Source organism: Microtus pennsylvanicus, chromosome 3 (genome assembly GCF_037038515.1).
Source record: "Microtus pennsylvanicus isolate mMicPen1 chromosome 3, mMicPen1.hap1, whole genome shotgun sequence".
Lineage (NCBI taxonomy): Eukaryota > Metazoa > Chordata > Mammalia > Rodentia > Cricetidae > Microtus > Microtus pennsylvanicus.
The window spans coordinates 113,704,500-113,727,415 of record NC_134581.1 but is presented as its reverse complement, the minus strand read 5'-3'; positions in this window follow the sequence as shown (position 1 = coordinate 113,727,415).

The window sequence follows — 22,916 nt, the reverse complement described above, 5'->3', positions numbered from 1 at the left end:
TTATGTTGTATTATTGCCGGTGTTAAAACTTCAAGAACTATGTTGAAGAGATATGGTACGAGTGGACAGCCTTGTCTTGTTCCTGATTTTAGTGGAATGGCTTTGAGTTTCTCTCAACTTAGTTTGATGTTAGCTGTCCTCTTGCTGTATATTGTTATTATTATATTTAGATATGATTCTTGTATTCCTAATCTCTCCAAGACCTTTATCATGAAGGGGTATTGAATTTTGTCAAATGCTTTTGCAGCATCTAATGAAATGATCATATCTTTTTTTCTTTCAGTTTACTTATATGGTGGGCTACATTGATAGATTTCTGTATGTTGAACCAGACCTGCATCTCTGGGATGAAGCCTACTTGATTGTAATGAATGATTTTTTTGGTATGTTATTTTATTCAGTTTGCCAATATTTAATTGAGAAATTTTATATCCATGTTCATGATGGAGTTTGGTCTGTAATTCTCTTTTTTGGTTGTCTCTTTGTGTGGTTTTGGTATCAGGGTAACTGTAGCCTTATAAAAAAGAGTTTGGCAGTGACCCTTCTGTTTCCATTATGTGGAATGCTTTGAGTAGTATAGGAATTAGCTCTTCTTGAAAGTTTGGGCAGAATTCTGCTCTAAAATCATCCAATCCTGGGGTTTTTTTGGTTGGGAGGTTTTTGATAAGAGCTTCTATTTCCTCATGGCTTATAGGTCTATTTAAATTACTTACCTGGTCTTGATTTAATTTTGGTATATGTTATCTATCTGAAAAATTGTCAATTTCTTTTACATTTTCCAATTTTGTGGCATACAGGTTTTTGTAGTAAGAGCTAATGATTCTCTTAATTTCCTCAGTGTCTGTTGTTATGTTCCCATTTTCATTTCTGATTTTGTTAATTTGGATGTTCTCTCTCTGCCTTTTGATTAGTTTTGATAAGGGTTTGTCAATCTTGTTGATTTTCTCAAAGAACCAGCTCTTTGTTTCATTGATTCTTTGGATTGTTTTCTATGTTTCTATTTTGTTAATTTCAGCCCTCAGTTTGATTATTTCCTGACTTCCATTCCTCCTGGGTGAGTCTGCTTCTTTTTTACCTAGAGTTTTCAGGTGTGTTGTTAAGTTGCTAATGTGAGTTTTCTCCATTTTCTTTATGTGGGCACTTACTGCTATGAACTTTCCTCTTAGCAGTGCTTTCATAGTGTCCCATTGGTTTGGATATGTTCTGCCTTCATTTTTGTTAAATTCAAGGAAGACTAATTTTTTTATATACTTCTTCCTTAACCCAGGGATGGTTCAGTAGTTGACTGTTCATTTTTCATGAGTTTGTACGCTTTCTGGGAAAAGTATGGTTCTTAAATTCTAACTTTTATCCATGGTGATCCAATAAGACACAGGGGTTACTACATTTTTTTTTGTATCTGTAGATGTTTGTTTTGTTACCTAGTATGTGATCAGTTTTAGAGAAGGTTCCATGAGGTGCTGAGAAGAAGGTATATTTTATATCCACACCTACTTGTTTCTTAGGTCCATTTGATTAGAAAACCTTTTCCCAACCCTTTACTCTGAGGTAGTGTCTGTCTTTGAGGTTGAGGTGTTCTTCTTATAAACAGCAGAAGACTGGATCCTGTTTTCATATCCATTCTGTAAGCCTGTATCTTTTTATCAGTGAATTGAGTCCATTGATATTCACTGATATTAATGACCAGTGGTTGTTAACTCTGGTTATTTTTCAGTAGTAGTTCTTGTGTGTTTCCCTTATTTAGATTATGCTGGTGGCAGGGATTATCAGATGTCTGTGTTATTGTGGGTGCAGTTATCTTCCTTAGGTTGAGGTTATCTTTCTAGTACTTTTTGTAAGGCTGGGTTTGTGGATACGTATTGTTTAAATCTGTTTTTTTTTTCATGTAATATCTTGTTTTCTTTATTAATTGTGAATGAAATCTTTCTGGGTATAGTTGTCTGGGCTTGCATCCATGGTCACTTAGTGTCTACAGCACATCTATTCAGAACCTTCTGGCTTTCATGGTTTTCATTGAGAAGTCAGGTGTAATTTTGATAGGTTTACCTTCATATGTTACTTGACCTTTTTTCTTTGCAGCTCTTAATATTCTTTTTTTATTCTGTATGTTTTGTGTTTTGATTATTATTATTTGGTGAGGTTTTTTTATCCAGTCTATTTAGTGTTTGTAAGTTTCTTGTACCTTCATAGGGATATCCTTCTTTAGCTTGGGAAAGTTTTCTTCTACAATTTTGTTGAATATATTCTTTGTCCCTTTGAGCTGGAGTTCTTCCCCTTTTCGACCCCTATTATTCTTAGGTTTGGCCTTTTCATGGTGTCTCAGCTTTCCTGAATGTTTTGTGTTAATAATTTGTTGGCTTTAATGTTTTCTTTGACCAATGTGTCTATTTCCTCTATAGTATCTTCAAGCATTTGAGATTCTTTCTTCTATCTCTTGTATTCTGTTTGTTATACTTGTCTCTGTTCATCTACTCAGATTTTCCATATCCAGAATTCCCTCTGTTTGTGTTTTCGTTATTACCTCTATTTCAGTCCTCAAGACTTGATCTGTTTCCTTCACCTGTTTGATCGCTTTTTCTTGGTTTTCTTGGTTTTCTTTGAGGGATTTATTAATTTCTTTCAACTTTTTGTTTGTCTTCTCTTCCATTTCTTTAAAGGAATTTTTCACTTTCTCTTTAAAGGTCTCCATCATTTTCATAAAATTGCATTTAAAGTTGTTTTCTTCTATTTCTTCTTGGTTAGGTTGATGAATTCTTCCTGTTGTGTGTCTGCTGGGTTCTTGCGTTACCATGTTGCTTTTTTAGGATGTTGGAGCAATTCTTACATTGCCGCCTGCCCATCTCTTCCTTCAAATGAAGCTGGCAGTGTCTTGGCATCTTGGTTCAATCCTTGCTGTGGCTGTCTATTTGGTGGTTTTACTTGGTTTGTCCTCTTAGGTCGCCTCAGTATTGGAGCAAGCTGTGTCTCAGGGTTCCACAGACCTCCCAGGCAAACAGGTGGGTTTGTGGGGTGAGGTGGGTTGGAGGATAGCCCAGCTGCAGGATACTCCCTGCTGGCTGACTATAAAAGCCAAGGGAGTTGGGGAGAGGCCCCTGGGTATTGTCCCACTGGGGGATTCCCAGAGAGTGGGACCTCTGGCTGTCCAGCCCTGTGGCCATGACTCACCTCTTAGGACCCCTCAGTATTGGAGCAAGCTGTGTTTCCACTATATATACTTTGTCCATTCTTCTGTTTCAAAACATTTAGAATGACCTGAACTTTATGAAACTAATACAAAAAAAAAATCAAAGAAAACCCTGAATTTTGAGGTAAAATGTCACTAGAACTGTTTACATAGTGAACACTGTTTTTTTTTTTAAACTGAAATTTTATCCAGGAGGTTGTGGCACACACTTTAATCCCAGCACTCAAGAGGCAGAGGCAGGTGAATCTTTGTGAATTCTAGGCCACCTTGTTTTACACAGTTAGTTTCTGGACAGGTTCCAGAGCCACACAGAGAAACCCTATCTTGAAACCCCACCACTCAAAAAAAAAAAACCTGAAATTTTATTTAAATATTTTAAGACCTATGTTTGTAGAATAAAGTCACTTTGTACTTATTAAATTTGTAGTTTAAAATATTTTTCATAAAACTTTAATGAACCTAAATTTAAGAGAGTCAATGAGTTACTACCTATGAAAATCTAACAAACTCTGTAAATACCATCTCAAACTAGAACTTAGACATAAATATTAAGCACATCAGCTTAGAATTTGCAGTATTGGGTTCTATTACACATGATAAGTATTTTTTTGCATTCTTTCCATGTTCAAGTCTCTCTAAACTGATTTTGCTCACCTGAATATTCATTTACTGAATCTTCCAGGGGAAGTTAATTACACTTCCCCAACCTCACCAAAATGTATGCTGAAAAATGAGTTTAAAAATTTTAATCAAGAAAAGCTTTTCCCTGTGGGCCCTTCAGATTTAAAAATCCAATTAGTTTTAATGTTTGTACTTTTTGAGATTACCACCTTTTAATGCTATGAAACATAAATTAGAATTCAAACTATTTATAACTTTTTCAAAAACAACCTTTTAATGTATCAGCAAAATTTTATTTCTTTTATAAATATTGTTCATCTCTTCTACCATATTCTTTATGTATTTGTGAGTACAAATTAATATTCACTCATACTTCTAAGAATTTTTACAAAAAATTTCAATAGTTTAAAGCATTGACCCTTCTTGTTTTTATGAGAGAAAATATGCAGCTCCATCCGGGAAGTTTTAGATTTTATTTTTAAGTGAATGTGTATGTATGTCTGTGTGTCTGTCTATCTGCCTGCCTGCCTGCTTCACTGTCTCTGTGTTCCTGCCTGTTTGTGTTCTTGCCTATTTGTCTATGTGTATCTGTGTCTATGTGTCTGCCTGTCTGTATGTGTGTGTGTTTGTGTGTGTGTCTATGACTCTATATGTGTGTTGTGTAAATAAATAAAAGTGCCCTCAGAAGCCAGAGATATTGGTTGCCCTGGAGCTAAATATAGAGATGTTTGCAAGCAACTCAGTCTGGTTACTGGGCACTAAATCTAGAACAGCAAGTACTCTTAACTGTTGAGACATCTTTCCAGCTCCTTCAACCAAGATTATTATAAAAGAATTTCCATCAAGAATGAGCAGTATTGCTGGACAATGGTGGCACATGTTGTTAATCCCAGCACTTGGAGATAGAAGCAGCTAGACTGGGTCTGAGAGTCTGAGGGCAGCCTGGTCTACTAAGTGAGTTCCAGGATAGCCAGGGCTATAAAAGAAACCCTGTTTCAAAAAAACAAAGCAAGAAAACAAACAAAAAGAATGTGTAGTGTCAGTAAATTTTCCTGAAATCAAAAATAAACTAATTGGGGGCTGAGGAGATAGTTCATTACACAAGAATGTAGTTCTAAGTTCTAAGCCACAACCCATGCAAAATCTAGGCACGGCCACAAGCATCTCTAACCCCACTGCTAGAACATGCTGAGTTCATACTAGTCAAGGGACAATGATTGAAGGAGCTCTATGTTGAGTGAGAGACCATGTCCCAAAACATAGGGTGGAGAGTGATAAGGAAAGATATCCCAAATCAACCTCTAGTCTCCATGTGTGCACAAGTGGTGAGAACACAAAGTAAGTCAACCTATCCACAAACAAATACATATGGTAATTTGAGACATATCTATAAACAATAGACCAAACCAAGGAGATATTTGTTTTTAAAGTTCTATATTTAGGACAATGGGAGCTTAAATATTTCACACGCATGACAAATGATTTTACTGTTACACAAGCTATGAAATAGGTCAAGAACTCTGAAATAAGATAGGCATGGTTCCTATCTCCATGTTTTTGTAAAACTTTAGAAGCTTGAACAAGGTCCTTCAATATACCTTACCCCTGTTTTTTTTTTCTTAATTTTTTTATTTGATGTTTTAAGGTAGGTATTTTGTTATGGGCAAATTAGGCTAGTTAATAAGCCCATCACTTTATTTTCTTTTTTAAAACATTTTATTTATTTATATTACATCCCAACTGCCATTTCCCCTCCCTCTTCTCGCATCCCCTTCCCCCACCTCCCTTTTGCCACCAGCCCCAATTGTTTTTGTTGTGGTTTACAGTGCTCTTTTAAATCAGGTTTATTCTTTGAGACAGGATCTTTCTAGGTATCTCAGGCTGTCCTAAAACTCATAGAGACCATGCTGACCCCAGGTTCTTTATTAATAAAAGTTGTTGTGAGAAGGAATGCATGTGACATGCTTGTACAGTGCACAGCAAAGGGGGCTGATCAATAAGTGTCTGTTTCTCCTATTTGTCATTTTGTTTTCTGAGACAGTTTTGCTGTGTCTGAGTCTGGCTTGAGTTTGTAGTGACACTTCTGCCATAGCTTCCCCATTACTGGGATTACAGTCATGTATCACAGTGCTTGACTGCTCTTTATCTTTTCCTTGATTTTAATAGAAGCCACCTTCCTTTGCCTCTTTGATTCCACAACTAGGCATACAAATTTAAATTTGGGCCAGGCGGTGGTGGTGCACTTCTGTAATCCCAGCACTTGGGAGGCAGAGACAGGCGGATCTCTGTGAGTTTGAGGCCAGCCTGGTCTACCAAGGGAGTTCCAGGACAGGCTCCAAAGCTACAGAGAAACCCTGTCTCGAAAAACCAAAAAAAAAAAAAAAAAAACAAATTTAAATTTGGAAAGAGCCAAAATCTCCCTTAGCAAAGGGAATTAAGGTGATATAATAAAAATTTGGTTGACATAAACTCTAGTTTTTAATGTAATTTTAAACTTTCCCTCTCATAAACTCAAGAATTAATTTCTTAGCTATTAATTTAATCACTCAACAAACTTTTTATATATAATTCTTTGACATTCTCATACAAATGTTTACTGAATTTTGGTCATTTCCACCCCTCTCTATTTTCTCTCATCCCATTCTTTATTCTACAAAAACTCTTTTCTCAGTAAAGCCCCTTCCTACTTTGATTTTTATGTGGGAACTACTAAATTTAAGTTGTTTGCATGTGTGTGAGTTGGGTTTACTTACTAGAAAATAGGCAACTTATCAGCATATACATCACTGAGGAAATGACATTTCCTTTCTCAGCATACATTAGCTGTCTATCATCCCTCGATGAGGGCAGAAACTCATGAGTGACTCCCCCTTAGATGATAAACCAGGAATGGGCTCAATCTTGTGATGTCACATGTGTTGGGAATTTGTGCAGACTCTGTTCTGTCAGAAGTAACAACCATTTTCTGAGCTTCTCCAGATTATTACATAATGCTTAGAAGTGCTCTGTTTACGTGATTACTTCATGTTTGCTCTTCGGGCCACAGCTCTCACAATCAAAAAGGACTCTTATATCTAATGGTAAATGAAGAATGAAGCCCAGTTAACCTGCTTACTCTTGAGCAAAGGAGTCAGATACCAGAGTTCCATAACCATAAAAAAAAAATAGATGAGATTTGAGCAGTCTTCAGGGAATTTAGAAATTTTTCAATGATTTATGTTAATAAATAAATAAATGCAGAAGAATTCATAAATTTTTGTTTGAACACAGTTCAATTTCTTTCTTGTTTGTTTTTTTGAGACAGGATTTCTCTGTAGCTTTGGAGCCTGTCCTAGAACTAGCTCCAGGCTGGCCTCAAACTCACAGAGATACACCTGCCTCTGCTTTCCAAATGTTGAGATTAAAGGTGTGAGCCACCACTGCTCAGCTTCAATTTCTTTCTTAATAATCCCCTGTTCTAGTATCTGTATTTAGCATTATATAAAGTGTTTCACTGAAAACCTTATTTAATCAACAGAGTTTAATGCTTTTTACTTGATAAATTGAGTAAATATTGTTTCTCTGTGTTCTCCATTGTACATTCCCCGCCAAATGATGCAGACTTGAGAAATCATGCAGATGTCAGATTGTTGATATTTGGAACTATAAACAAAGAAGGATATCTAGTCATGAAAAATTCCACTCACATACAATGACCCCTCACCTGGATAAAATAAAAGCACTCTTTGTTCTTGAAAATAAAATATTGGAGGAATAAAAGAAAATCAAGGAAACTTACTTAAACTCCATGTTATGAGGAATACTGACCAGATTTATACAATATAAAAATCAGAGCTTTAGTGAAAGGAAGGGGCTGAGGTCAGTTCTATAGAGGTGATAACTCAGCTACTGTTATAGTGTCTCCTTTCTTACCTTTGCTCTGGCTAGTCAAAATTGTAACAGTTTTTATTTCCTATAGGAATGTGACATTTACATATGACTGCAATTTCTATGAGCCCATGTCATCAGCTGCCAGCTCCTCTGCTAGGGATGGGACTTCAGGAGCCCTACTTCATCCATGCTTTGACATTGGCTGGCTTGATCTGGTATGGTTCTTTGGCATCCAGTCTCTGCAACTGTGCTATTATATCCAGCAAACACTGTTTACCTACAGGAAGCAACACCTTCTGGATCTTATAGTCGTTCTTCCCCTTCTATGATGATCTGAGAAGAGCCTTAGAGGTAGGGTCTAAGATATAGATGCCGTATTTAGAGCTGGGTATTCTACAGTCTCATAATTTTTATTCTTTTTTTAAAATTAGCATATGAAGTACTGGTCTCCTCATGACTTTTTTATATTTACCTTTTCACATTCTTACAAATTATTTTCATCAGCATATAAACACATTAACTTCACATATCCTACAGAAAGAGCCCTACTCCTTTTTTGTTCTCTAACCTACTGTCTCTTTTCTCCCAAGGTTTTGACAATTGTACCAATGATGCTTTTAAGACTTCTAGCAGCCTCTTGGTATTTCTGCTAGCTAACCCATCAGGAGCATGTACCTGTCCTTGTACTTGTCCTTCCTCGCTGATATACATGTTCCTCAAGGAGCCTTGAGAAACCTTCCAGATGGGTGTGCTTGCCTCATGTCAGTCTTCAGACTTCTTCCTGGACTCCAATGTTCGCATAACCAACCCTTGGGATCTGATGAGATACTGTGGGTGGTCTCCAAGTTTGAAGATCATCATTACCTATTTGCTGATGGCTTCTAAATGTATAGCACAAATCTGCACTATTTTCTATTTTCTACTGTCTAATAGATATTTGGATGTCTGATAGATACACAAAATATGAATGTAAAATTTCCACAGATTAGTTCCTGCTATACTTTGTACAATCCAAGTATTCAGCTCATAACATTCACATTTTTCTTAATTAAAAAACTGGATCATCAACTTTTCTTGTTCATGCCATATGTAGAATGATTAGGAACACATATAAATCCCACCTTTACAAAATAACTAGAACCTCCATGTCCTCTGTCCCCACCTTGGCTGCTGCCATCTCTTATTATGGATTGTTGTAATAGCCTTTAAACCTGGCACGTTGCTTCCACACCTATACCCCTATAGTCTGTTTCTATGGCAACAAAGTAATGCCATGAAGATATATGCAGGTCATATTATTAACACTTCTCAAATTCTTCCTGTGACTCCAAATTTCTGAAGAGTTTGTGAAGTTTGACTTCCTTTATATTCTTTCCTCCTACCCCATTCAGGACAGGTAGTTCCCCTTAAAGGTGTTGCCATAGGAATGCTTTTCTACCAGCTATGTGAATACAACTAAGTCTATCCATGCTTCAAAGTTCAGCTCAAAAATCACCTTTGGATGATCCATATGCCTGGCCCTTAGAGGTGTTAACTCTCTTCATCTCCCTAGGACACCAGCCTTTTATGCCCATCTTCTATCCAGAGCATGGCTCATCTTCTAACATAATCTATAACAATACATCTTTTATTCATGCCTCTTCTGAGAAACTTTTAAGTTTGGTTAAGCTATAGACCTCTCTCTCTCTCTCTCTCTCTCTCTCTCTCTCTCTCTCTCTCTCTCTCTCATTGATGTGCCTTTGGCCCTTAGTACCTAGTGCATCTAAGTTGCTTAGTAAATACTTGTTGAATGAGGACTTAAAATATTTTTTTATCTATATCAATATCAGGGCCAATGTCTAATTTAAATACATTATAATCTGAGCATGACTATTTATCTGCTTAGCAGACTAAGGAAAAAGGATGTTGGGTTTGAGGTCAGTTTGAATTTATGGTGAGACCATAGTGAGTTCAAGGCCAGCCTTGGGATATATAATGAACCACTGTTAAATAATTTAAAAAAATACTTGAGTGAGAGAGCTGATCCCCTCCACCTTACTAGCTGCCGCATGCAGAAAAGTGGGCCCTGCACCTTGCCTGGGTAGCAGAGTAGAGCTGACCCTATTGACAGGGGTGTGGGTAAACTAGACCAAAAACATGTGCTTGTGAGATCTGCCCCTGCCTCTCATCTGCCATGTGCTGTTGTGGGCACGGGACATATGCCCTTCCCCCAACTGCCACTCAACACTTGTGGAAGGTGGGAAAGCTGGCGCTGAGATCATAAGAGTAGGAGAGCTGTCCCTGTCCTTCCCCAGCTGTAGCACTCTGGTGAGTGGCCTCTGTACCTTGTCTTGGCAGCAAACACATCAGAGCTGGCCCTGATGGTGCAGGTGTGGGAGAGCTGACCCTCAGGACGCAAAGCAGAAGTAACCCCACCTGTTGCTCATCACTACAAGGGGTGAACTAGTCCAGGCAATGCTGGAGAGCTCATCCTCGTGGTGAGGACAGGAAAGACCTGGCAGGCTGACCAAACCTACAGCTACCCAGACCCAGAACCAGGGTTATGAGTTGGCCCACCCCAATATCCACCCTATCTATGATCTGCGGGAGCACATGAAGGCACAATCCCTGAAGACGCTAAGATGCAGGATATGCAGGACAAAGTGCAATAACAATGTGTCCAAGAGGAGTACCTTTGAGGGCCCAACATCAATAGTGTTGCAGAAACCAAAGGCCTTGAACCCAACCAATGACTCTTTGCAATGAACACTTTTAAGATATATGGACAAAAGGATTTACTGCTTTGACTCACTTTGTCACACTACAGCTTCCATGATGAGATTTTTTTACTTTCCCCTTTTGTCTTTCTCTTAAATTTTATTTTGGGGGCGGCGGGCTGACAAAGGCAGAGGGCAAATACAAAGGGTCAGAAAATGAATAGGACCAAGATGCAGGATGTAAAAAGCATCAAGAATGAATAAAAAGAAAGCTTTAAAAAATAATACTTAATTTTGAGTAAATTAATACATTTATATTATACTAGGGATCTCATTATTTCATTACATAATTTCTTCCTTTAAAAATATGTGTATGGATATGTGCACGTGAGTACATATGCCTGTGTGTCTTAGCATCTGTTCCCTTTTGATAAGCGGAGACACTAACACACCATGATTAAGACAATTCTTATAAAGGAAAGCATTTAACTGAGGGCTTTCTTTCAGTTTCAGTGGCTTAGTCCAATTATCATCATGGCAGGGAGGATTAGCTCCCTGGGGGATTAGCTAAGAGACATATCCTCATTTCCAGGTGGGTGGCAGAAGAGAGACACTGACCCTGGACTTGTCGTGGACATTTGAAACCTCAAAGCCCACCCCTAGTGACACACTTCCTCAAACAAGGGCACCTTAAGCCGGGCAATGGTGGCACACGCCTTTAATCCCAGCACTCGGGAGGCAGAGGCAGGCGGATCTCTGTGAGTTCGAGACCTGCCTGGTCTACAGAGCTAGTTCCAGGACAGGCTCCAAAGCCACAGAGAAACCCTGTCTTGAAAAACAAAACAAAACAAAACAAAACAACAAAAAAAAAACAAGGGCACCTTTTGTTTGTTTTGTTTCTTGGGACAGGGTTTCTCTGTGTAACAGTTTTCCCTGTTTTGAAACTTGCTTTGTAGACCAGTCTGGCCTTGAACTTACTGAGATCTGCCTTCCTTTGCCTCCCAAGTGCTGGGATTAAAGTTATATGCCACCACCACCCAGCAAGGCCACACCTCTTAAACCTTTCAAATAGTGCCACTCTCTAGTGACCAAACATTCAAATCTATGAGCCTAGGGGGGAACAATTTTCATTCAGAAAACCACACTGTGGAACCAGAAAAGGCCATCGGATACCCAATAACTGAATCATAGTCCCAGACCCCTCATTATAAGAGTTTAGAGGAAAAAAAAACTATTCCAATTAAAATTATAGTGACCACAAAACCCCTGATAGAGTATATTCTGTCATTTAGATGCTCAGTAAGTGCTTAATGATAATATTTTGGCACCTAAAAAATGTTTATTGTGTATTTTGAAAAAGTAAGTTTTATAATTTATTTTTAGCATTAGAAACTAAATATAATGTTTGCAAAGTTAAGTCTGAAAATCAAGCTGAATGAAACATTTGCCAAATTAAATCTGCTTAAAAACAGGAAAGCTCATCTAACCTTTCCCTGAGCTCTTCATCCTTTGACAATTATATGCATTCATTAGAGAGAGGCAACACAGCCCTGCTCTCTCATAGCTTAATAAACTTTTCCTTAATTATTGTATTTACATATTTAAAACAAACATTAGTCACCTACTTAATGATGTATTTTATTAAAAAGACCACAATTTAGATGTTCTTTTTCTTTGAAAAGTCTTGGTTTCTTCAACCATATTAGAAATGCAAAATAAAGAAGAGAACTCTTTTACTGGGTGAGGCTAAGTAAAATAGCCATATAAAATGTTCAAAGCAACCTAGCCATAGATCTCCACTCCAACTTAATGCAGTGAGTGACCTCACAGAAATTAGCAGCTGTGGAAAGAAAAAATTGTGACATGGAGAATTATTCACAAACAAATTGAATCTTTAGACGTGATGTCCCAAAAGGCTTGAGGAAGAAAATGGTGTCTATGGGAAAGCCCAGCATGAGGTCTTACAACCTGGAGCTATTTTGCCCCCGACTCAAGCAGGTAGCCCCCTAGCTAACACAGCACCCTCCTGGGTGCTGTTTTTCAGTTCATGACTCCGGCCCCAGTGCCAAGTCCGAGTCATACTCGGCCACACAGGCCCATTCTGCCTGCCTTGGCTAAGTTTTGCAGCGGAACCCCACTGCCTGAATTAGCAGAAGCTCAAGTACCTGCAGTTTTGCAACAAAAGCTGCCACAGCGGCAGATTTGGTCTGATACAAAGTGACTTGGCCGGGCAGTGGTGGCGCACGCTTTTGATACCAGCACTTGGGAGGCAGAGGCAGGCGGATCTCTGTGAATTTGAGGCCTGCCAGGCTGTGGTAGTGCACGCCTTTAATCCCAGCACTTGGGAGGCAGAGACAGGCGGATCGCTGTGAGTTCGAGGCCAGTCTGGTCTACAAGAACTAGTTCTAGGACAGGCTCCAAAAACACAGAGACCACCACTGGCAGGAACCGATCATTGCAGGTAAAAAATTTTTCTTTTATAAATAAAATGTCTGAACACATTACTGTTCAAGAATTTAACAGTTTTTTTAATTTTACAATGTGGGAGATTTTACAAGAGGTGTCTATCACCCCACATCTATGGATCCTTCTGGGATTTGTAGTTTTCATTGGCACCAAATGGTTTGATAATAGAAATATGATAAAGTCTTTACGAGACGAATCCAGGATTCTTAAGGCAGAGATTGAATGCTTAAAAACAATTGAGAATGATAACAATCTTCTCAAGAATCAGTTTGAAGTTTTCCAGGCTGATAACAATCTTCTCAAGAATCAGTTTGAAGTTCTCCAGGCTGATATTAAGGAGAAATTCATTACTATGGAAGAGGGATCAGCTGATCTGGATTGTAAGCTTCAGTCCCTTTCTGTAGGAACTGAAACATTAGTGGCTGATATTAAGGAAAAATTCATTACTATGGAAGAGGGAACAGCTGATTTGGACCATAAGATTCAGTCCCTTTCTGTAGGAAATGAAACATTAACTGAAAGAATCAAAACTGCTGAATGTGACAATCGGATTTTGTCTAAAGCTTATGACAGATTGACGGAAAGATTGTCAATACAAGAAGGCACGGTTTATGCCATAAAAATTATGTCCAAAGATGAGATGTTATCTCTAATGGACAAACTTCATACTTTAGAATCCTCAATGAAGGCTTTGGAACATAATTCTGGACAGGAGATTCAGACATTGCAGAAGGCAATGGTGAATAGAATTGAAAAGATTGAGGAATTTCTAAATTCTGATGAAGAAGAGCAAAGGGTAGAAAGGCAAATTTTAACTACATCTGTGGGTAAATCTCTCCAGGACAATTTCCACTAAGCTCTACCTACAGCTCTACCTGCCTTTCCAGTAATAACAACAGAGAAGGTGATTGGTTCCAGAAATCCTAGGGTCATCAAGGAGGATACATGGGAGCCTGTCCGTATGAATAACCTCAAGGAAATTAAACAGGCTGTCATGACTTTTGGGATGCAAGCCTCTTTTGTTAAAGAGATGCTAAGATTTTGGGCCATGACAAGCAGAGCAACCCCCTCGGACTGGCTCCAGCTGAGCTCTGCGGTACTTGAGAGTGGACCGCAATTGAAATGGAAATGCTTATTCAGGCAAGAGGCTAGACTCTTAGAACAGCAGGAAAAAGCGAAGGGAATTGACATTTCCCTAGATAAAATTCTAGGTGAAGGGCTCTTTTCTGACCCTCAGGAATTTTAAAGCAGAGAGATGATATTATTTTGGAATGGATCTTTTTACCACATAAACCAAGTAAGAAACTAAAAACTTATGTGGAAAAAGTCTCTGAGTTAATTAAAAAAGGCAAGCTGATACTTCGTTAACTAGCAGGCATAGACCCAGCAGAAATTATAGTGCCTTTCACTGCTGATGAACTAAAGAAATTATGGGAAGATAATGAACCATGACAAAGATCTTGTGCTATTTTTTTTTTGGGAGACATTAATAACAACTATCCGAAAAGCAAGCGGCTTAACTTCATAAAGAGAACTTCTTGGATTCTTCCTCGAATCATCCGTGATGCTCCAATAACTGGAGCCCGTACATTCTATACTGATGCCAATAAATCAGGGAAGGCAGGTTATAAATCAGAAGACTTGGGTAAGGTGTAACAAAGTCCGTATAATTCTGTCCAGAAGGCGGAATTATATGCCATTCTTATGGTGCTAAGGGATTTTAAAGAACCTATTAATATAGTCACTGATTCACAATATGCAGAAAGAGTTATTTTACATATTGAAACTGCTGAATTTATACCTGATGATACAGAACTAACCTCATTGTTTCTCCAGGTTCAAGATTTGATCAGGAACAGGCTTTGCCCTATGTACATAACACACATCCGATCCCATACGGGTCTGCCAGGTCCTCTAGCACAAGGTAATGCAGAAATTGATCAATTATTGATTGGCAGTGTGCTACAAGCCTCTGAATTTCATAAAAAACATCATGTTAATAGCAAAGGTTTGAAGAAAGAATTCTCAATTACATGGCAACAAGCTAAGGAGATTGTAAAGAAATGCCCTACTTGCTCTTTCTATAAGCAAATGCCACTGCCTGCAGGGGCTAATCCAAAGGGCACCCAAAGGAATGAAATCTGGCAGATGGATGTGTTCCACTTTGCAGAATTTGGAAAATTAAAATATGTTCATCACACCATTGACACTTATTCAGGCTTTCAGTGGGCAACTGCTTTAAGTTCAGAAAAAGCTGATTCAGTAATCACTCATTTATTAGACGTCATGGCTATCATGGGTATACTTACACAAATAAAGACGGACAATGGTCCTGCTTATGTTTCTAGGAAAATGAAACAGTTTCTTGATTATTACAATATCAAGCATGTTACAGGTATACCATACAATCCTACAGGTCAAACAGTCATAGAAAGATCAAATCGAACTATAAAGGATATGTTGAACAAACAGAAAGGGGTGGAAAACACCCCCAGAAATAGGTTACATAATGCTTTGTTAACCTTGAATTTTCTCAACGCTAATGAGAAGGGAACAACGGCTGCAGAAAGACATTGGATAATGGAAAAGTCTACTGAACTAAATCAACCAGTTTATTTCAAGGATGTGCTGACCTCACAATGGAAGCCAGGAGATGTGCTACATTGGGGAAGGGGTTTTGCTCTTATCTCCACAGGTGAGGAAAAATTGTGGATACCATCATAATTAATAAAGGTTCGGTTTGAAGAAGAGAAGCCACTTGGAAAAGATAAATAACAATTCTTTCATAAGGATGGTGAACATACTGATGGTAAGAAATACAGATAGGTTGGAGGCAGGGTTCTTTTCTTATCTCCACAGGAAAATACTCATCTTCAAAGAAATTGAGGGACCCTGAATATTTAATTACTGATGGATGGACACATTTTGTAAGTATTAATTTTTATTTATATGTCTTATTAAACATTTCTTTATAAATAAATAGAGCTGGTTTTGAAGTTGGACTCTGGCTCAGTCCCTCTCCAATTCCAAGCCTGTTAGTAAGAGAAAAACCCAGAGTTTCTGGAGTTTCTGTCTCATGTCAAGAGCCATGATATGGGACAGAAAGAAATATGAGTTTAGAAAACATCTTTGCTTTTCTTCATATCTATCATACTTTTCATTGAATATATCTATCATGCCTTTCATTGAATATATATATGTATGTCTATATATGTCTATATGATTAATGTTTAAGTTTTTCATAATGAACAATGAGTTTTTCCTGAAGTGACATTTGAAATTTCCAGGAAGAAGATGGGGCCCCACAACAACAACTCTACCTGGTTGATATGATGTCATGATACTGTTAGCACTACTACAAGACCTGTTTTGGATACCAGCTGCACAAGACGATCCCAACTTGGTTAGCTGAAATGGTGCACATCTTGTACATCATTCTGGCCAGACCTCCACAAAATACTCAGAGACTATTTGCAATTTTAAAAGACATTGATCTTGAAATTTAACCATCATTTTACCTTCACAGGATCCCCCAGAAAGAACGTCACCCCCATGACAGCTGGAAGTAATTCTAGAGGACGACGTCCCCTCTCCCAGGAAAATTTACCCCTGGGATTAGGGACATCATTTAGGGGTTGGGAGGTTGGGGGAGGAATTTTATAAGCTCAGGGGTCATTTTGAAAAAAAAAAAAGAGGGAATGATGGGATAATAGATTTATAATTGTGAGTTACTGCTTTTAGACAAATATATTGGTATCGATTCTTGTATATTGATACAAAGTTAAATTATATTGACTATTGTATGCATGCATGTTTCTATCTCTGTTTAAAACATTTTTTATGTATTGACATATATTGTATTGATAAATATATATTGTATATATTTACCATATTGCAGTGTACATTTCTACCTCTGATTAAGATACTTATATAATGTTTGTGTATTGATATATATTTACCATATTGCAATGTATATTTGTACAGTGTTTATATTTGGAGGTCATCATCCTCATTTGTTACACAGTTGTTTATTGTCTTAGTCTTTAAGTTAGATAGATATTGAGAATTATATAGAAAAATAGTCATCTAAGTTTGTCATTTATAATTAGACTAATCAGGTTCTCTAGATATATAGAGATTATACTCAGTATAGATAGATAATCTTCGACCTCTTCAAAGAGCTGTAGAAAATGGCCTTTAATCTAACTCAGAGTTTCGTGATAGTGAGACACAATTGCTCCTGGCAACACCGCTCTATTCCCAAGAGAATGTTGAGCACCAAAGACACTCCACCTGGAGCCTTTCTATTTGGCAGAACTGGCCTTTGGCCAAAGAAATGCCCATACCTCAACCACTGACAGAGATACAGAGCGTGCATCAATGGATAAAACAGGACTGTCATATCCTGCCAAGACAGGGTAAGATAGTTTTGAAAAGTTCCTTGCCTTTAATAATGGTATGTCAGTTATGTTAGGCCTTAGCCAAAATTGGTTTACTCAACATTGCAAACGAGACTTTGGGTAATTGCCCAGGTAGTCAGTTGTCTCTGTCAATTGTTGCACATTTTGGATATATCTCGTTTGTTGAGTAGTGTTTATTCCCTTCTCAGATCTTTGACAGAGTTGAAGATTATATAATTGTAGTTACTCTCTACATTATTTGGACTCCTTGAGATAGAATGTTTAGCAAAGATTTTGTTCTCAATATTGTTTGTTATATTTATTATTTGTTGTTATTGTATATAGTTGTATTTGGTTTGGTTCTGTCTTATTTAGACAAAAAGGGGAGATGTAGGGATAAGTCCCGCCCCTTGGGGGGCGTGTTTGCCTCGGGCTAATGTCTGCCTATAAATTTGGCGAGGGTGCTCCCAGCTGTCTCTTCTGCTTTCCTGGTCTCCACGGGAACAGTGGTTCTGTAAGTCTATTTCTACATTAAAACTATATATATTTTTACAATCTGTCTGCATTCGTTACGCCGCTACATATTGCTCTATCCAAACAGGTTTTTCAGTTTTCCATTTTATAGGAATGCTTTCTGGCTGCTCTGCAATGGCCCCTAGGAAAAATTTCCTAACCCTGCACATTGTCCAGATAACTGTTGTATTATTTTCTTGTCTGCTAAAATCTGCACATCTCCCTGTAGATTTTTGCCCAAACCCTGACCAGGGACAAAGCCCTGCTTCGATAGCATATACTGCACAGGTACAGTGGTCAGAACTGCTCCCATAGCTTGCAAAACATCTCTTCCCCAAAAATTAAGAGGAAGGTGTTCCAGGACAAATGGTTTAAAAATGCCCTTAAGGCCTTCTTCGTCCTCCCAATCTAAATATTGAGTACTGCACTCTGGAGAACTGGCCGTTCCTATTCCCTGCAAGGTCATAGAGGCTGGCTGTAGAGGCCAAGCTGCAGGCCAGTGTTTTTTAGCAATCACTGAAGAATCAGCCCCTTTATCAGGAAGGCCTTGGAACCTTTTCCCATTGATAGTTAAAATAAATGTGGGGCGGTTCTCTAAACTAGAAACCCCAAAAGCTCCAGGGGATCCTGTGGAGCCAAATCCCTTGTCCCCTCGTTCTTGTTTAAAGAATGGATTAGTGGAGTAAAACATGGGCAAAAGCACTAATTGAGCTATTCTCACTCCTTGAGGACTAGGACTCCCATACCAGCTTCAATCATAATTTTAATTTCTCCAGTATAATCACAGTCTATAATTCCTGGTAAAGTTTTGATTCCTTTGAGTGCAGAACTACTTCTACCCAAAATTATACCTACTAAACTCTCTGGAATAGGTCCAAATACTCCAGTCCCCAAGGCCTGCACACCCATTTGTGGGGTCAATACTGCCTGGGCGGAGGTACAGCGATCTAGTCCTGCACTTCCTGAGGTGCCTTGTACAAGGACATTGACAGTGAGGCATTTCTCTGAGGAATGAATCTGATGGGAGCCACTGCTCTGCTCATGGCCCCATACACTTGTGTTTTGGGGGCCCAGGGCAGGCACCTCCCCCCGTTTTTTGACCTAGGGGATGAGATTTCCTTGACTGTCTGTCTTAGAGTGGCAGTCGTTGGCCCAGTGAACTCCCTTTTGGCATATTGGGCAAACACCTGGATTTCCTCTAGGTTGATTACCTGCTCCTTTACCAACAGGGCAGTTTCTTTGGAGGTGTCCTGACCTTCCGCATTGAAAACAATTCCTTGGCCTAGCTCCACCTTGGCCTTCCTTAAGGGCAGAAACAATTACTTGGCCCATCACGTAGGTGCCATCAATGTCTCTGCATAATTGGATAAAGTCATACAAATCTCCCTCTCTATGGGGGCGTAAAACTTCCTGACAAAACTTATTTGCATTTTCATAGGCCAAATGTTTAACGACTGGCATAGCTGAATCCACATCCCCAAAAATGTGACTTCCCACCTGTAGAAGGTGGTCAGTAAACTCAGAATAAGGTTCTGAAGATCCTTGAAAAATCTTAGAAAGCTGTTCTCATGATCCTTTGTTAGGTAAGGTTTTCCAAGCCTTAACAGCTGCTGCAGCTATCTGAGCATAAATCACAGGATCATAAGCAATCTGTGCTGCTAAGCCAGCATATTGTCCTTTACCAGTTAACATGTCAAGGTTATACTGGGGGAAACCTGCTTTGGCATTTTTCCCTGCGGTCTTTCTGCAATTTTCCTGCATTTCTCCTCTCCATAATAAGTAATCTCCCCTTGAAAGACAAGCCCTGCAAAGCTGCATCCAGTCACTGGGTATAAGGTTGAGTTCTGCAAAGGATTCCAATAAAGCTACAGTGAAAGGAGCATGAGCTCCATAGTCCACAACTGCTTCTTTTAACTGCTTAATATCCTTAAAGGCCAGAGGGTTATGTTGCCTGGCCCTCTGTCCCTGCTGTTCAATCTTTTCCACAACAGGATAAATCTGCCTCTCTCTACTTAGATTATTTAACCTGTCCTGGATCTCTCGGATTTCCGCCTCTAAGTCTATAGGGACAGAAGCAGTAGTACAAGGATTTTGCGGAGGAGGTCTCATGGAGACATCTCCGTTTGCTTCCTTCCTTTCCTCTTTTTCTAACTTCTTTTTTATCAGTGCGATCTCCTTTTCTAAAATTTCTTCTTCTATATCCTTTCTAATACTTCCTGTTCCTAAAACTTCCTGTTTCTCAAAACTCTTAATTGAACTCACAGATTCTACTTCCTGAATCTCCTCAAGCGTTTTGTTTAAACTTTTAATTGCTCTTTCACTTTTACATCATCACTGAGAAGAGCATCTCTGACTAAGTGCCATAGTGAAAATATTGCCATGGGGAATTCTTCTGGCCTTCCTGCTTTCAGTGCATTTTGAAGATCAGCCTTTACCTGCTCCCAATCAGAAATGTTAAAACCTCCTGCATGTAGGAACCAGGGACTAAACTCTAAAACCGTTTTAATGATCTCTTGTGCTGTCTCAACTTTAATACCGGTGCTTTTATTTTCCAAAAGAGCTAACAACTGGCCTGTTAACTGGCCCCTCAACACTGGAACAGAATAACTTGCACCCATAACCAATTCACCCTCACCGCTCAATTTCTTACCTGCTGGCCAGCCTTCCTGAGGGCGACCTCTCAGGGATCCTTACTTCCCTATCTGGCAGATGGGTCTAGTTGCTGATGATAGTTACAGCGGTGCCTCCAATTGTAACACCCAATTTTGTGTTACACCCTCGGTACAATTCGCACGCCACTGTACCAAACACGAGTCGAGCAAGGGCCTGGAGATTGAAAGAACACACACAGAAACCAGGGTCATTCGAAAGGAGACCAGCCGAATGCCAGTTTATTCAGAATTGGGGGAGTCCTTATCTACCTAACTGCTGCACAAGGATCTCTGCCCAGGCAGGTGGGAAATTACCATATTAACAATGGAGACAATGCCCTTCAGCTAATCACCAGGCAGGGCAGGGAGAGCACAGAAACACACAGGAAGCTTAGTTAGCTGACCATAAATTGTCCCCCTGAATGCACCCCAGGAATAAGGGCAGACCAGGGCCCTACCCCAAGACTTGGCATTGATTTGTAAAAATGAGCACTTGCAATTCAAGGCCTGATCTCCAAATGCCCTTGGGCTGCCTTTTACAAAAATCCCAATAAATTGGGTCTAACACCTAACATAAAACAAACATGGCTGCAAAAGTTCAAGGTTTCTGGATGCTGTGCTCCCACTCCCACTCCCCTTCCCTGCTCTTGTCCCAGCTTCTCTAGCTGTCTGCTCTTTGTTTGTCTCATGCTGGGACTCTCTACAATGGATCCATTTTCCCCTGTCCTTCCACTATAAAACTGAATAGGTGTTTTGTCCTTTGTTTCTGTTCTCCCTTACAGCATCTGCTAATCTGGTTCTTCATGGGACCACCTGTGTGCTTCCCTGGCTTCTGCCACCCACACCAGGAATTTAAGTTGGTCAGCTGACACAGGTTCCTTAAAAAGTTTTGTCTGTCTGTTGAATTAATGTAGCCACATTATGCTTTTATGTCTATGTGTGTATGTGCATGTGATTTAAGAACTGTAGAAATTATAACTCCAGGTTACAAGAGCTCTAAAAAGATAAAAACATGTGGGTAGCCACCATTTTGTCCTCAGTTCCATCTTTGGTAAGAGTACCCATGTGTGTTAGATCTATCAAGGAGACATTCTGCCTCTAAATTTCTTTAACTTATTAAAATATTCCTTTTAATCTTCTTACACTTAGTAGCATTTGTAAGCTTTTTTACTAATTGGGTAAAATACATGTCTAAATTTAACTTACATGTCTAGTTTAAATATGAGTAACAGGCAATAGTACCCAGTTGTCAAGTGTCTTTACAGATCTGAGAGTATGACATTTAATAAAATAACTTCTAACACAGAGACATGCCAGCTCCTGCAGCATCCTATAGCTCCTCCAAGATTATGTTTACTTGCAAAAGCCCTTCCACCTGGAGGCTTGCCTTTGGGTATGGCAAAGCCACCCACACAGCAAAAAGTGGCCTTCCAAATCATAAGCTTCCTAGATTCTATACCAGGAATGATTATTTTATCTTGCCAAGACAGGTAGTCTAAATCCTTTCTTGCACAGGGAAATCTTCAGGGCTTTTGTACTTAGCAGTTAACAGCAAACACTGCTTCTAAGGCTGGTGTTCTCCAAGGACTAAGGAAAGATTTGGAATTGCCTGCATAGTTAAAAAAGCTGCCTCATTTCTGCTCAGTTATCACCTTCAGATCTGTCTAATGGCATTTGATGACTTAAGGTACTGGTAGATCATTACTTCATTTGTTAAGTTTCCTACTAAAAATAGAGGCAGGGGTGCCTCTTTCACAGGCTTTACAGTCCAGGATTAACAGGTTCCAGGTGTATCTTCAGAGATGCAGTGTTCCCAGTTCTCTTTGTCTTCTAAAATGTTCCTGGTCCAGTTGTCTTACAGATATCTGCAGGTTCCTAAAAATAAGTTCTACTGCTGTATTGAAAATCAGGCCTGGTAAAAAAACAAAACAAAACAAAACAAAAAAACAACTAACAGTCTTCGAAGCATATTTTAACCCCACCCATTCTCAAGCATATTTTACAGATCATTCCTGTTGTCTGGGCCAAGACCAACAAGCAAAGGGCCATCCAGACAACTCCAACACCCTGCACAAGCTCCTGGGACTTCACCTTTGGTGCCAAGTCTCCTGAATCAAGAGGACGACTACCAACTAAAACCTTGTTTTAAAGGGCACATCTGCTTTCATCCTCACTTACTCACCCGAGCCACACCTGTACAACTGGGGCACTTCTCTATCCCATTCTTTCTGGCAGTTAATGACTTCCCATGGCTAGCCCCATTCATAGGGCCAATAATAACAATATATGTTTTTCTCCTAGCCACCTGCCTTCTCATCTCCCTCAAGGAACAGCTGCCTGAGGTCTCCAGGATAACAGTAAACCAGATGCCTATCCAACCACACCTCAACTTCTAGCTCTCTTCTCTCCCACATCACCCCGTGCCCACAGAAAGTATCCAGACTTGAGCTGACACCCCTTTATCCAAAAAGAGTCTGAAATGTGTGGTTGGAAGCATTACCTCAGCCCCTAACAT